Raw genomic sequence first — 14,979 nt, 5'->3', positions numbered from 1 at the left:
AAATATAGTGTTAAAATCCTGCCTGCTGCGTCATAAGAGCAGCGACTACAGGGAGAAAATGAACGGATATCCTCCCTGTGCCCGCTTGCTTCCAGTCATTGATGAGGTGTAAGGAGCCGTTACAGTCAGCGCACAGTATACAGTGAGAGTAGCTGTAATCACTCCCTGGCATATTTAGTGACTGTATGTTCTGCACACATACATTGCAGAGTAGGCTGTCAATCAATATGGCGGGGAGTGATTAAAGCCGTGTATAGTGAGGAGTGACTGCAATCACTCCCTTCACTGCCGCAACCACTCCCTTCGCCGCCGCAACCACTCCCTTCGCCGCCGCAACCACTCCCTTCACCGCCGCAACCACTCCCTTCACTGCCGCAACCAGTCCCTTCACCGCCGCAACCGCTCCCTTCACCGCCGCAACCACTTGCTTCACCGCCGCAACCACTCCCTTCACTGCCGCAACCACTCCCTTCACTATTGCAACCACTCCCTTCACCGCCACAACCACTCCCTTCACCGCCGCAACCACTACCTTCACTGACGCAACGACTCCCTTCAGCGCTGCAAGCACTCACTTCAGCGCCGCAACCATTCCCTTCACTGCCGCACCACTACCTTCACTGACGCAACCACTCCCTTCAGCGCCGCAACCACTCCCTTCACCGCCGCAACCACTCCCTTCGCCGCCGCAACCACTCCCTTCACTGCCGCAACCAGTCCCTTCAGCGCCGCAACCGCTCCCTTCACCGCCGCAACCACTCGCTTCACTGCTGCAACCACTTTCTTTACTGCCGCAACCACTCGCTTCACCGCCACAACCACTCCCTTCACCGCTGCAACCACTCCCTTCACTGCCGCAAGCACTCGCTTCACAGCCGCAACCACTCCCTTCACCGCCGCAACTACTCCCTTCACCGCCGCAACCACTCCCTACACCGCTGCAACCACTCCCTACACTGCTGCAACCACTACCTTCACCACTGCAACCACTCCCTTCACCACTGCAACCACTCGCTTCACCGCCACAACCACTCCCTTCACCGCTGCAACCACTCCCTATACTGCTGCAACCACTACCTTCACCACTGCAATCACTCCCTTCACCACTGCAACCACTCGCTTCACCGCCACAACAGCAAGAAACAAGAGGCTACAAAGAGGACATAAGCTTATTTTCTCCCTGCAGCTGCTGCTAGTGTTAGGTGGCCAAGAACTACTTTACCCCTATTGAACCCTATATCTGCCAGAAAAAAGCATTTTTCTACATGAAAGGTAGAAATTAAAAAAATATGTGAGCGCAAGTGCCATACGGAAAACAGATGGAGCCTATCCTATACATTGCTTAATGTGCCTTACAGTAAATATTTCTCCCTGTAATGTCCCTTTAAGTACGAAAAGATCATTAGCTAATGTTAATCATTGATAATTTCTTATCGGGCAAATCTCATTGGCTACCAAGCGACAGGGAAAATAAGTAATTCCCCAAATGACCCGGATCCCGGCTGGAGAAGATGACCGCTTTCTCTTTGCTGCACTGATGTAATACTATTAAAAGCAAATTATCACCGGGAAGAAGACGCAAAGTAACATGATGTATGTGCCGTGTGTTCTCGTGTCATTAACCCAGCCCGGCATTAACAGGCAGCAGATTTAATTGGTGAAGCGTGCCGCAGATGTGGGTCCTTTGATTAGCGGAGCCGTGCCAATCCACAAGTGATGTGTCACCGTAATTGTGACAGCTGGATGAGAGGACACTGCTCCTGCCAGCGTGCCATCCTCATTACCGATGCTCTGCTGTAAAGCAATCATTTTCGGAAGGATTCGCCATTATTCCTGGGTGCACAGATCACTTCACCGGCTTCCATGCCCCTCTTTATGTTGGCGCTTTATGCTCTTCTTGGGTAATTTTTAATATCTATACAAAATATAGCTCTTTATGTCGGACAATTGTTGAGTGGCATAGATGACAGATCAAAGCCCAAGTAGCTGTCATGGATGACAGACAGTCATGTGGTTTCTGGCAATAGAAGGTCACAGTGTTTGGATGCACAAAATGCTCCCTGACTTACCATTGTTCCTGCTGTCAGTATTCATTGGCATAGGTAGCTTTCCTGCTGGATTTTGGATCCAGCAGGAGCTCGACTTCCACCCATCAGTATTCTCTTGGTGCTTATATACCCCTTCCTTCCTAGGACTACTGCTAGAGATATTATTCAGTTAATTCATGCCCTAGTTGCAAGCAGGTGGCTTGTACTCCTCGGTGGTATTTTTTCTGACTTTCTATTGTTCCTGCTGTTCGTATTCATTGGTATAGGTAACTTTCCTGTGGGTTTGCATCTCTACCCCTTTAGGACCCAGCGGAGCTCTCCTTCCACCCAGCGGCTGATCATCACTATTCTCTTGGTGCTTATATACTCTTCCCTTCCTTGCACTGGTGCTGAAGATATTATTCAGATAATTCAAGCCCTGGTTGCAAGCAGGTGGCTTGTACTCCTCTGTGGTATTTTTTCTGACTTTCTATTGTTCCTGCTGTCAGTATTCATTGGTATAAGTAGCTTATCTGCTGATTTTTCATCTCTACCCCTTTAGGACCCAGCAGAGCTCTCTTCCACCCAGGTGCTGATCATTAGTATTCTCTTGGTGCTTATATACTCTTTCCTTCCTTGGACTGGTGCTGGAGATATTATTCAGATAATTCAAGCCCTAGTTGCAAGCAGGTGGCTTGTACTCCTCGGTGGTATTTTTCTGACTTTCAATTGTTCCTGCTGTTAGTATTCATTGGTATAGGTAGCTTTCCTGTGGGTTTGCATCTGTTCCCCTTTAGGACCCAGCAGAACTGTAATTACATCCAGCTGCTGATTATCAGTATTTCCCTGTTGCTGGTGATATTTTCAGTTCATTCAATCTCTGGATGCAAGCAGGTGGCTTGCACTCATCTGTGGCATTGTTGCTGAAACTTTGCTGAACGTCTACCTGACTCATCTATGGAAAAATAGTTCATATATTTTCCCACCTGTGTGTCCTCCTTGTGTCTTCTCTAGTGGTTAGTGGGGTTTATTAAGAGCTCATCCCCATGTTCCCTATTTAGGGCCCAGCACTAGAGATACCTAGGGTCAGGTATCCTTCTCCGCGCATCGGAGCGGAACTGATCTAGGGTGGTGAGGGACCCAAGGGACCAGCTGTAGGTTTGGTCAGGGGTCACCATCTCCCTCTTCCCTTTCGTTTGGTACTTCCCTCTACTTAGCGTGGCAGTATCAGATCCTCTCCGAGGGGTTAGTTCCGTTGCAGATTTTGATAAAGAAATGCGGCAGATTTCCCGGACAGATCACCTTGTGCATTGCGGGTATTAACAGTTTATAGTTTCCAGATCTGCAGAGCAGGTTCTTTTTGGCTGCAGGTTGTCTCCGCAGTGCGGGGGGTTCTGGTGCCGCGCGGCCAAAATCCACGCTGTAAATCTGTACGTTTCGCGGCACGTTCTTTACTATTCTGCAATGAGATTATTCTTCGCGAAGCACTTACAAGTGAATTATATCATTTCTTAAACATTTCACTTTTATTAGCCACATGACTAATAACCATAAATGAGCGGAAATTTGCAGCAAAGTGCAAGCAGTTTGGCGGCACAATGTGAACGCAGCTTTAGAGCAGTGGCCGCCATTGGGAACATCTTAATCTTTTGGCTCTTGGGACCAGATTTAAAGCTTTAACGGCCCTAAAAGACGATCTTTACTAATTGCTAAAGGATCGCTGGGCTCCTACAAGCACCGAGGTCTGCACCACTCCTATGCCTTGAAATTTGTAGGGGCATCGGGGTTTGTACATTTCGTCGGACCCTCATATTTACCAACATCTTGGTTAGTAAAACTGAAGCCAAAACTGGGTGAGAATAATGATGTAGCGCCCCTGAGCCACTCAGGGCACTACAAGGAACTGCATCCTCTTGGGGATGCAGGACCTACCCCCTGGGACCTGGAGTACCAGTGCCGATAGCACCAAAGCACAACCAAAATCTGAGTTCTCCACTCCACACTGGGACTAAAGGGTTAATCAAGTAAGGCGATGGTCGCCTAGAGGTTTAAACGAGTCCAGGGATTAGCCCGCCTGGTGGGAGGGGACAAAAAAAAAAGAACAATGGCACACAGGGAGGTGTGCGGACTGCTCGAGCTGGGTCCGTGCGACGGTGACCCGGGGGGCACAGGTGAGAGGTAGCCAGGACGGGTACCGGACAAGTACCGCTGGGACTGGAGCACGCACGGGGCACAGAGCCCTAGATCAGGCGCCAGTTCTACACGGCTTGATAGTCACCTACACGGTGAGGACACCTCTATGGACTTCACCGAACCAAATAATCCAGGGGCATCAGCAGTAAACTAAGATTGGGGTTCGGACACTAACCTCCCCGCCGTACGGAGAAGGAGACTGCTACCCCAAAAGGGACAGTCGGGCCCCAAACGCTCTATGCTATGGGGACCCAACGAACAGAGAGTGCCGGGGACAGAGCAACCTGGGTCATTACATCGGCACTGATATTCCTGGGACCTGAACCAGTCATCCACGGGTCGGAGTAAGTAGAGACTGTTCATTACAACCTTTTGTGGTCTCCGTTATTGCCCTTCACAACTCTCAGGCACGGCTCTACCTGCGGAGGGCCAACATCATTGCTGCAACCACCACCAGCCCTGGGAGTACCCAAATTCAGCAGCGGCAGTTCTACACCCTTAACCGGAACCAGCAGGTGGCGTCACGTACACTATCTTTCACCCCTACTTTAAACAATTCCCCAGGGCACGGGACCGGGCGACGGCCACCAGAGTGACATTTCCATTTGCAACTGAGTACCCCCTTCCCTGGGTGACACAATGACTTTTGAGCAGGGCTTATGCGTTCAATGCCAAATGCAAAGTGCCCATGATATAACCTCCATCAATGTGATCACAGGCAACCAAAATTTGATGTCCTCTTTCATATCCTTCACCGTTTTGGCAAGAAACGATCCTATTTTTGCGATTCCAGATTTCGGATTCATGGATTACACTGCCGCGAGGACTGAAAGGAAGTTCTGCGACTGATGTAACAAGCGCGCCGAGCTCTTTGCATGCACAGGATTTGTTATCCTCCAATGTCGGACTAATCGTGTACGGCATAAAACCTTCGTTCTGCGTGCTGCGGCGTGTAAAAACAAAAATAACCCAAATGGTATTATTTCTGTTAGGCCATGAAAATGGCAGCTGTTGTAATCCTCCCGCCTCCCAGATGCATTGGTTTTTATTTTGTGCACAGTTTAGGCTGCCGTACGATTAAACACACAAGACTCGGCTTTACTGGTTGATTGTCTCAGTGTTTTACGTGTTCAAATTAAATATGATATAAAAATATAAACTCCAGAGGAAGAGTCAGGCATAACCGCAAAGTGCGGGGAAATGAAGCGGAAAGATGCCGGATTTTCTACCTTCACGGAGAAGCACTGAAATACTGACGGGAGGAGTGAATAAGGAATGTATCCTCAGATGGGTCTGACCCCTCGAGATAAATTCTGCATGCAAAGGTGTTTTTTTTTTTTTTTAGATATGAATGCCTCCTTAGACATCTACATGGCATTTGAACACTGTCAGTGACCCATAGACCTGCATTGTCGATTTTGATCCAATGCTCGGATCAATACGGTATTAAACAACTTGGTCCGAGGAAACAAGATTGAACATGTGAACAGCCCCATAAACTATCATAGGTACGAGTTTTATCCATGAAAAAAACAGATAGCACTCGTACGAAGAAAACTGATATAAGGATGAGTCCTAAAAGGTGTTATCGGCTTTAGACAACTCCTGTTTTTGGAAGGATCCCTCCAGTGATCAGGCTGATAAGTTATAGCCTGGCAGCAAAGGTCTCTCATACACAATGGACTAGCAGCAAACACTCTCGTTAATGTCTGTGCAATTGGTGAACAGGTGATACATAACAAGAGAACTAAAGCGTAACATAGTCATGGTCCTATAAGTGACCAAATAAAAAAAACAAGTCAGAAACGGAGTTCTTGCAAAAATATAAAAAGTGTTTATTACATAGTCCAATTACAAGGAGTGACATACAAAAACAAATATCAGAATATCAAATAACAATTATCAGGTTTTTAAGGAGTGTCACTGATGATGAAACACATAGGGCCAACAAACCACATATGGCGAGGATATAGATTAGTAGACATGTACTAACTAGTTATATAAATAAACCCAATATGGATAGAATTAGGTTATTAAAGTATAGAAAGATAATGAACCATACACGTCTGTTTTTACATTTTTGACATATAAAATATATATAAATATAAACATTTTTTTTATATATATATATATATATATATATGTATATATATATATATATATATATAAAATAAATATATATATATATATAAAAAATATAAAAAATATAGAATGACATACATTTTGGTCATATATTGAAGTCCAGCCATTTTTCCATTTTTGACATATAAAATATATATAAATAAACATATTTTTTTTTATATATATATATATATATATATATATATATATATATATATATATATATATATATAAAAATAAATATATAATATATATATATATATATATATATAAAAAAATAAATATATAATATATATATATATATATATATATATATATATATATATATAATATAAAAAATATAGAATGACATACATTTTGGTCATATATTGAAGTCCAGCCATTTTTCCATTTTTGACATATAAAATATATATAAATAAACATATTTTTTTTTATATATATATATATATATAAAAATAAATATATAATATATATATATATATATATATATATATATATATAATATAAAAAATATAGAATGACATACATTTTGGTCATATATTGAAGTCCAGCCATTTTTCCATTTTTGACATATAAAATATAAACATTTTATATATATATATATATATATATATATATATATATATATATATATATATATATATATATATATATATATATATAATATAAAATGACATACATTTTTGCCATATATTGAAGTCCAGCCATTGGCTAAAATAGGGACTCCATGAGGAAGCTCCCATATTATATTCACTCTGAGTTAACATTTCCTAAGCCTATGGGCCAGACCATCACAATCATTCACTTACCCATAGTGGTTCCCAAGAAAAACATGCCCCGACACGCACGTTTCGATCTGTTCTTCGGGGGGCTGGGTGAACAGATGATGTCTGGGAGACAAGGATCTGGCATGTCGGATTAACAATGGCTGATCCTTTTGTTCTCTGGCAGATGATTCACTATCAGAGGAGTCTGGCAGCAGCTCCATAATATACACAGGAGAGCTCGGACAAGCCGAGCTTTCCTATGGGGAGTCAGGAGAGATATCAGTCATTCCAATAATTGTGTATGGGGGTATAAGAGTTCACTTTTCCTACTTACGCCATCACAGAGGATATTAAACATTACATGGTTCCTATTGGAATCAGAAGTCTATTTGTAATGGACAGACATGCTGAGTTCTTTAGAACAAGATACGCTTTCCACTCAGGTTATTAGATCAAGATCCTAAATAAAGACCCCGTCCCATTAACTTAAAATTGTTTTAAAGGGGGTTGACTAAGTAAAACAGCCAAAAGCCCCAGTCACATATAGTGCCACGCTAGGTACGGGGAAGTACCAAACGCATGGCGGAAGGGAAACCCTGTGTCTAGGGAAGGGAAAGATGGAGACCCCTGACAGGACCAATTTCTGGTCCCTGGGGTCGCTCACTGTCCTGGATAGGTTCCGCACCTATGCACCAAGCCGGATACCTGACCCTAGGTATCCCTAGTGCTGGACCCTAAATAGGGACAGGTTGGGATGAGCTCTTCATCAACAACACTAAACACTATAGACGACACAAGGAGGACACACAGGGGGGAGAAGCATAAACTACTTATCCACAGATGACTCAGGTAGAAGTTCAGCAGAGTTTTCAGCAACGACACCACAGAGGAGTACAAGCCACCTGCTTGCAACCAAGGCTTGAAGGAACTGAAAATATCACAAGCACCAGTCCAAAGGAGGAAGGGGTGGTTAAACACCAAGATAATGCTGATGATCAGCAGCTGGGTGAAAGGCGAGCTCCAGCTGGGTCCAAAAGGGAAAGAGATGAATCCAGCAGAAAAGCTACCTATACCAATGAATACTGACAGCAGGAACAATGGAAAGTCAGGGACCATTCTGCGCAGCCAAACACTGTGACCTTCTATGGCCCAAAACAACACGAATGTCACATGTGACACATAGAGGCTGGTGTCCAGCTCTTCACTCCAATGTATTACTCTATTAGATCGGCATCGGTGAAAGCGGCCACTATGAATTTCTTGGAAGTCCATGGACTCTATGGAGAAAATGTATGGTAAGGAAATCGTAAGGAGAAACCCCTTTACTCACCAAGTAGAATACGATAGAAATAATCTTGTCTGATTTATGGAAAACATCAACTAAACACCAAAACTTTCACATAAGTGAAGATCCCATTTACTGGAAAGACTAATGACAAGAAGGCGCAGCAGAGTAACGTCCCCGACGTCTCGTGTCCGGTCTCTTGATTTTACAGCAATGTCCAGTGCGATCCGAAATACCGTCTGCGCCTCCCCCACTCCCTGCACGGCTCGTAGCGGTGGCATTTTCTGCAGAAGGTTTCAATCACTCCGTGCCCCGGGTTTGTGGCGTTGGAATTATGTCACGCATCTGTCTCATTATATGCTATAAAAACCATAGAAAATGATCATACATCAGCGGATATCCCCCCGGAGCTGCGCAGCCTTTACATCTCGCCATCAGCTTCCTCCCTCGTCCTCCCGAACTGAAAGTTTAATCGTTATTTCCCAAGTAATAAAGTGCAGGAATACGGCTCAGTTTTTATAATAAAGCCATTCCGGGCAGCGCGGCGTGCACACAGATGTCGGCCATTGTGTAGACTCTGAAGGCAAAAACAGGGGTTGACTCTTTTTTTTTACGTAAACGTTTAGATGAAACTGTCGTGTTCTTGGAGGAAATCCATAAAACTAAGAGGTTCTGATGCGAAAAAAACAAAAAGCAGCGTCTTGTCCGCTTCCGAAAGAAGCCGGACGCCCAGGGCATAAGTGGAGCTGAAGGCGCAGATGTTCTTAGGACTGTTTAATGGAACAAGGTGGACACAACCTTTAAGGATATTATCGGTGTACCGGATTTTTCGCTTTATAAGGCTAGGTTCACATTTCTGTTGTTTTGCATCAGTCACATGCGTTTACAACGCATGACAAAGAACAGAATTAATTGTCGGACTCCGTTGTGTGCGGGGGGCAGAGTGCGAGGGGGGCGGAGCGCGAGGGGGGCAAAGCCGAGCGGGGCCGTGGCGCTGAGGACGTCAGTGCCGCGGGGACTGCAGGGCTGGGGACAGGTGAGTGTATCTGTGTGTGTGTGTGTGTACACATGCGGAGTGCGGGAGGGGGCGGAGCCGAGCGGGGAAGTGTCGGCCTCCCTGCACATGTATCCAGGGTAAATATCGGGTAACTAACCAAAGCGGATTGCTTAGTAACCTGATGTGTATCCTGGTTACAGGGGCAGAGAGCCAGAGAGAGCATGCGCAGCAAAATCCTATGGATTGCGCTGCTCCAAAAAACGTTACATGCAACGTTCCTTCCGCCCCGCGATCAGTCGCTCCACGACTGATCAGTCGGGCGGAGGGTGCAACGCAGCATCATCAGTCACAATCCGCCGCTCATACAAGTCTATGGGAACAACGGAATCCGCCAAACTGATTCCGTTGTTTACCAGAGCAGCAGATTGTGACTGATACAATTTAACGGAAGTGTGAACCTAGCCTAAGACGCATTTGTCCTCCCAAAAATTTGGTAGGAAAGTGAGGGGTGCGTCTTATAATCCGAATGTAGCTTACCGGTGGTGGTGCAGAGGGGTAACAGGAGGCAGGGGCAATGCAGCTGCGGCTGTGCAGGGTCTGCGGCAGCTGTACGTAGTCTGTGGCGGCTGTGCAGGGTCTGCAGCAGCTGGGCTCGGTATTCGGCGGCTGAACGTGGTCTGCGGCGGCTGGGCGCGGTCTGCGGCGGCTGGGCGCTGTCTGCGGCAACTGTGCACGGTCTGCAGCAACAGCGGCTGGGCATGGTCTGCGGCAACTGTGCACGGTCTGCAGCAACAGCGGCTGGGCATTGTCTGCGGCAACTGTGCACGGTCTGCAGCAATAGCGGCTGGGCATTGTCTGCAGCAACAGCGGCTGGGCTGGGGGCAGTGCAGGTTTCAAATGAAGGCGCCCGTCGTCGGCACGTGCGCAGATGGAGCTCTCAGCGCAAGATCTCATCTGAACACGCACCACCTCCGGCCCATTGATATCCCAGCAGCGGACTTTAGGAAAATGGCACCCTGAGGTGGCGCGTGCGCAGATGAGATCTCTGCTTGTCATGGAGCTCAATCTGCGCACACGCCGACTCCAGGCGCCATTATTTGAAGCCCGCCCCAGCCCAGTAGCAGCACAGCCGTCACAGCACAGCTGCTCCAAAACAGCCGCCGCCGACAGTTCCTGGAACAGCAACTGGGACACCCACGGCACCGCCCGCCACTTTGCCCTGCTCCATCGCCATCAGTGCCTCCTGTGACCCCACTTAATCAGTGCTGCCGCCACCCTCCGGTAAGACACCACCAGATGACGGACCTTATTTTTTTGTTCACCCTTTTTTCTCTCTAAATTTGGGGTGCGTCTTATAAACTGAAAAAAAAAACGGTAATTGTTTTTTGCGCACATTTTGGATATCACTGTGCACCTGCCCCATTTCAGGGACTGTAGGAAGCAATATTACCCTTATGAAATGGAGCTGGCCTTAGGTGCCCGGCTGCCATCTACTTCACATTGTGGTCATTTAGCAACCGTATTAATGTCACTGGGAAGAACGGACGGAGACGCGCGGACCTCGCATTCACAATGGGACGCATTATTCTCTTTGATGAACACAGATACAATACCGCGGAGTTCATTACAATACAGCATCATGTTTAATTATAAATTCTAATCAACAAGTGGCATCATTTATACTGAACGGACGGGGCTGGGAAGTCACAGATTTAAAGGTCAATGTCTCCCAAAAGTTGTGAGTTACACGCTTATGTGTAACTAGAAGGTGGCCCGATTCTACGCATCGGGTATTCTAGAATTTACGTATTGTGTAGTTCATGTATGATTTTTGTTATATATATATATATATATATATACATATATATATATATATATATATAGATGTTGTTGTGTGTAGTTACCAAGTGTTTGTGTAGGGCCTGTACATGTTCTGGGTGTTGTCTGGGTGTGACGGGGGGTGAGAGCGGTGTTGTATGTGTGTTGCGTGTGTTGCGTTGTTTGTGGAGCGCTGTGTGTCTGTAGCGTTGTGTGTGTGTTGCGCGGTTTGTGTGTGTGTGGTGTGTTTTGGGGGGAGGTATGTTTTGTGCAATGTGTGTGTTGTGCGGTATGTGCGTATATTTGTGTGTGCCGCGGTGTTTGTGTGTTGGGTGTTGTGTGTGTGCAGCGTTGTCTGTGTGTGTGGGTGTCTGTGTAGGGCAGTTGTTTGTGGTTCCCAGTGTGTGTGTGTGTGGTGTGTGGTGTTGTGCAGTGCGCGCGCGTGTGTGTGTGTGTGTGTGTGTGTGTTGGGGGGAGGTGCGCACTCCCAAACGTGCTCCATCCCCCATGCAGCGCACTCCCCATCGTGCTCCATCCCCCATGCAGCGCACTCCCCATCGTGCTCCATCCCCTATGCTGCGCACCCCCCATCGTGCTCCATCTCCCATGCTGCGCACTCCCAAACATGCTCCATCCGCCATACTCCGCACACCCCATCGTGCTCCATCCCCGATGCTGCGCACCCCCCCATCATGCTCCATCCCCGATGCTGCGCACCCCCCCATCGTGCTCCATCCCCCATGCTGCACCAGCATCAGCCTCTCTGCCCCCAGCATCAGCTTCTCTGCCCCCAGCATCAGCCTCTCTCCTCCCAGCATCAGCCTCTCTCATCCTAGCATCAGCCTCTCTCCTCCCAGCATCAGCCTCTCCTCTCTGTCCCCAGCATCAGCCTCTCTCCTCCCAGCCTTCCCCAGCATCAGCCTCTCTCCTCCCAGCCTCCCTCCTCCCACCCTCCCCCAGCATCAGCCTCCCTCTCCCAGCCTCCCCCAGCATCAGCCTCCCCCAGCATCAGCCTCTCTTCTCTCAGCCTACCTCTCCCAGCCTCCCTCCTCCCAGCTTCCCTCAGCATCAGCCTCCCTCTCCCAGCCTCCCCAAGCATCAGCCTCCACCAGCATCAGCCTCTCTCCTTCCAGCCTCCCCCAGCATCAGCCTCCGCCAGCATCAGCCTCTCTCCTTCCAGCCTCCTCCAGCATCAGCCTCCCTCTCCCAGCCTTCCCCAGGATCAGCCTCTCTCCTCCCAGCCTCCGTCCTCCCAGCCTTCCCCAGCATCAGCTTTCCCCTCCCAGCCTCCCTCAGCATCAGCCTTCCCCAGCATCAGCCTCTCTCCTCCCAGCCTCAGCCTCTCTCCTTCCAGCCTCCCCCAGCATCAGCCTCTCTCCTTCCAGCCTCCCTCAGCATCAGCCTCCCCTTCCCAGCCTTCCCCAGGATCAGCCTCTCTCCTCCCAGCCTCCTTCCTCCCAGCCTCCCCCTCCCAGCCTCCCTCAGCATCAGCCTTCCGCTCCCAGTCTCCCCCAGCATCAGCCTCCCCAAGCATCAGCCTCCACCAGCATCAGCCTCTCTCCTTCCAGCCTCCCCCAGCATCAGCCTCTCTCCTTCCAGCCTCCCTCAGCATCAGCCTCCCGTTCCCAGCCTTCCCCAGGATCATCCTCTCTCCTCCCAGCCTCCTTCCTCCCAGCCTCCCCCTCCCAGCCTCCCTCAGCATCAGCCTTCCCCTCCCAGTCTCCCCCAGCATCAGCCTCCCCAAGCATCAGCCTCCACCAGCATCAGCCTCTCTCCTTCCAGCCTCCCCCAGCATCAGCCTCCCCAAGCATCAGCCTCCCTCGTCCCAGCCTCCCCCAGCATCAGCCTCCCCCTCCCAGCCTCCCCCAGCATCAGCCTCTCTCCTCCCAGCATCAGCCTCTCTCATCCCAGCATCAGCCTCTCTCCTCCCAGCATCAGCCTCTCCTCTCTGTCCCCAGCATCAGCCTCTCTCCTCCCAGCCTTCCCCAGCATCAGCCTCTCTCCTCCCAGCCTCCCCCAGCATCAGCCTCCCCCAGCATCAGCCTCTCTTCTTCCAGCCTCCCCCAGCATCAGCCTCTCTCCTTCCAGCCTCCCCCAGCATCAGCCTCCCTCTCCCAGCCTTCCCCAGGATTAGCCTCTCTCCTCCCAGCCTCCGTCCTCCCAGCCTACCCCAGCATCAGCTTTCCCCTCCCAGCCTCCCTCAGCATCAGCCTTCACCAGCATCAGCCTCTCTCCTCCCAGCCTCAGCCTCTCTCCTTTCAGCCTCCCCCAGCATCAGCCTCTCTCCTTCCAGCCTCCCTCAGCATCAGCCTCCCCTTCCCAGCCTTCCCCAGGATCAGCCTCTCTCCTCCCAGCCTCCTTCCTCCCAGCCTCCCCCTCCCAGCCTCCTTCAGCATCAGCCTTCCCCTCCCAGTCTCCCCCAGCATCAGCCTCCCCCTCCCAGCCTTCCCCATGATCAGCCTCTCTGCTCCCAGCCTCCTCCAGCACGCCGTGCTCCTCTGCCGACACTCACACACCCGATCGCATCCACTCACACACACCCGATCGCATCCACTCACACACACCCGATCGCATCCACTCACACACACCCGATCGCATCCACTCACACACACCCGATCGCATCCACTCACACACACCCGATCGCATCCACTCACACACACAGACACTGACGATATCGCACATACGCGCTCACACTCACAACATCCGGAGATACCACATGCCTCTGGCCATGTGATCCTCCGTCAGGTCCTGGAAGGTCACAACAGCACAGTATCGAGGCCGAGAAGCAAGCGATATCGCCGGATGCTGTGAGTGTGTGGATGCGATGTGAGGTGTGTGTGAGGTGTGTGTGAGAGAGTGTGTGATCTGATGTGTGTGTATGTTTGTGTGTGTGCTGTTATGTGTGTGCGTGTGGATCTTCCGCCGCAGCAGGACCTTGATGCGCTTGTAACCATGCGAGCATGGTTACCAACGTATCCACACCACTCCCGTGCGAGCGGGGGCCGGGGGGGTGGGTGGGGGGGGGGGGGAGTACAGTACTCACCTCCGTGACAGCCGTGTCAGTTCGGGGAATGCGCGGGGGAGGGGGGGGGGAGTACAGTACTCACCTCCGTGACAGCCGTGTCAGTTCGGGGAATGCGCGTGGGGGGAAGGGGGAGGGGGAGGGGGGGGGTGGAGTACAGTACTCACCTCCGTGACAGCCGTGTCAGTTCGGGGAATGCGCGGGGGGAGGGAGGGGGCGGGGCCAGAGCTAGCATGCATTGCGTGAGGGGGGCGGGGTGGGGCGTGGCCGAATTGCCAATGCCTGCAGGGTGCCGGGGCGAGAGGCCAATCTGTGGGGGGGGCGGAGCCTGGGCGAGCGGCTGGCCAATCCGTGTGGGGGCGCAGCCTGGGCGAGCGGCCAATCCGTGTGGGGGGCGGGGCCATGGCGAGCCCAGCGGCCAATCAGCTTTGTGTCACCGTAAGGACACAATTTTGGAGCATGACAGACAGACAGATAGACAGACAGACAGACAGAATAAGGCAATTATATAGATAGATGATTGGAATTACAGCGTGTCAGCTGGACTGTGATATCAGATTTATTAAAGGGGCTCATCCTGCTCTATGTGCACAGACCCCCTACCCAAATACTGCTCTCAGGATCGGGAATATAAGGTGGTCAGCGATGGTGAATAAATAGAACCTGGTTAGTGGATGCGTTACATTACTGCTCCTGGGATACGGCTGGTATTATAATCCAGAGGAGATTGCACATTTGTAAAAGACAGA

This window comes from Anomaloglossus baeobatrachus, unplaced genomic scaffold, assembly GCF_048569485.1.
Source record: "Anomaloglossus baeobatrachus isolate aAnoBae1 unplaced genomic scaffold, aAnoBae1.hap1 Scaffold_412, whole genome shotgun sequence".
Taxonomy (NCBI): domain Eukaryota; kingdom Metazoa; phylum Chordata; class Amphibia; order Anura; family Aromobatidae; genus Anomaloglossus; species Anomaloglossus baeobatrachus.
The sequence above is the reverse complement of the archived record's forward strand: the minus strand, read 5'-3'. Positions refer to the sequence as shown.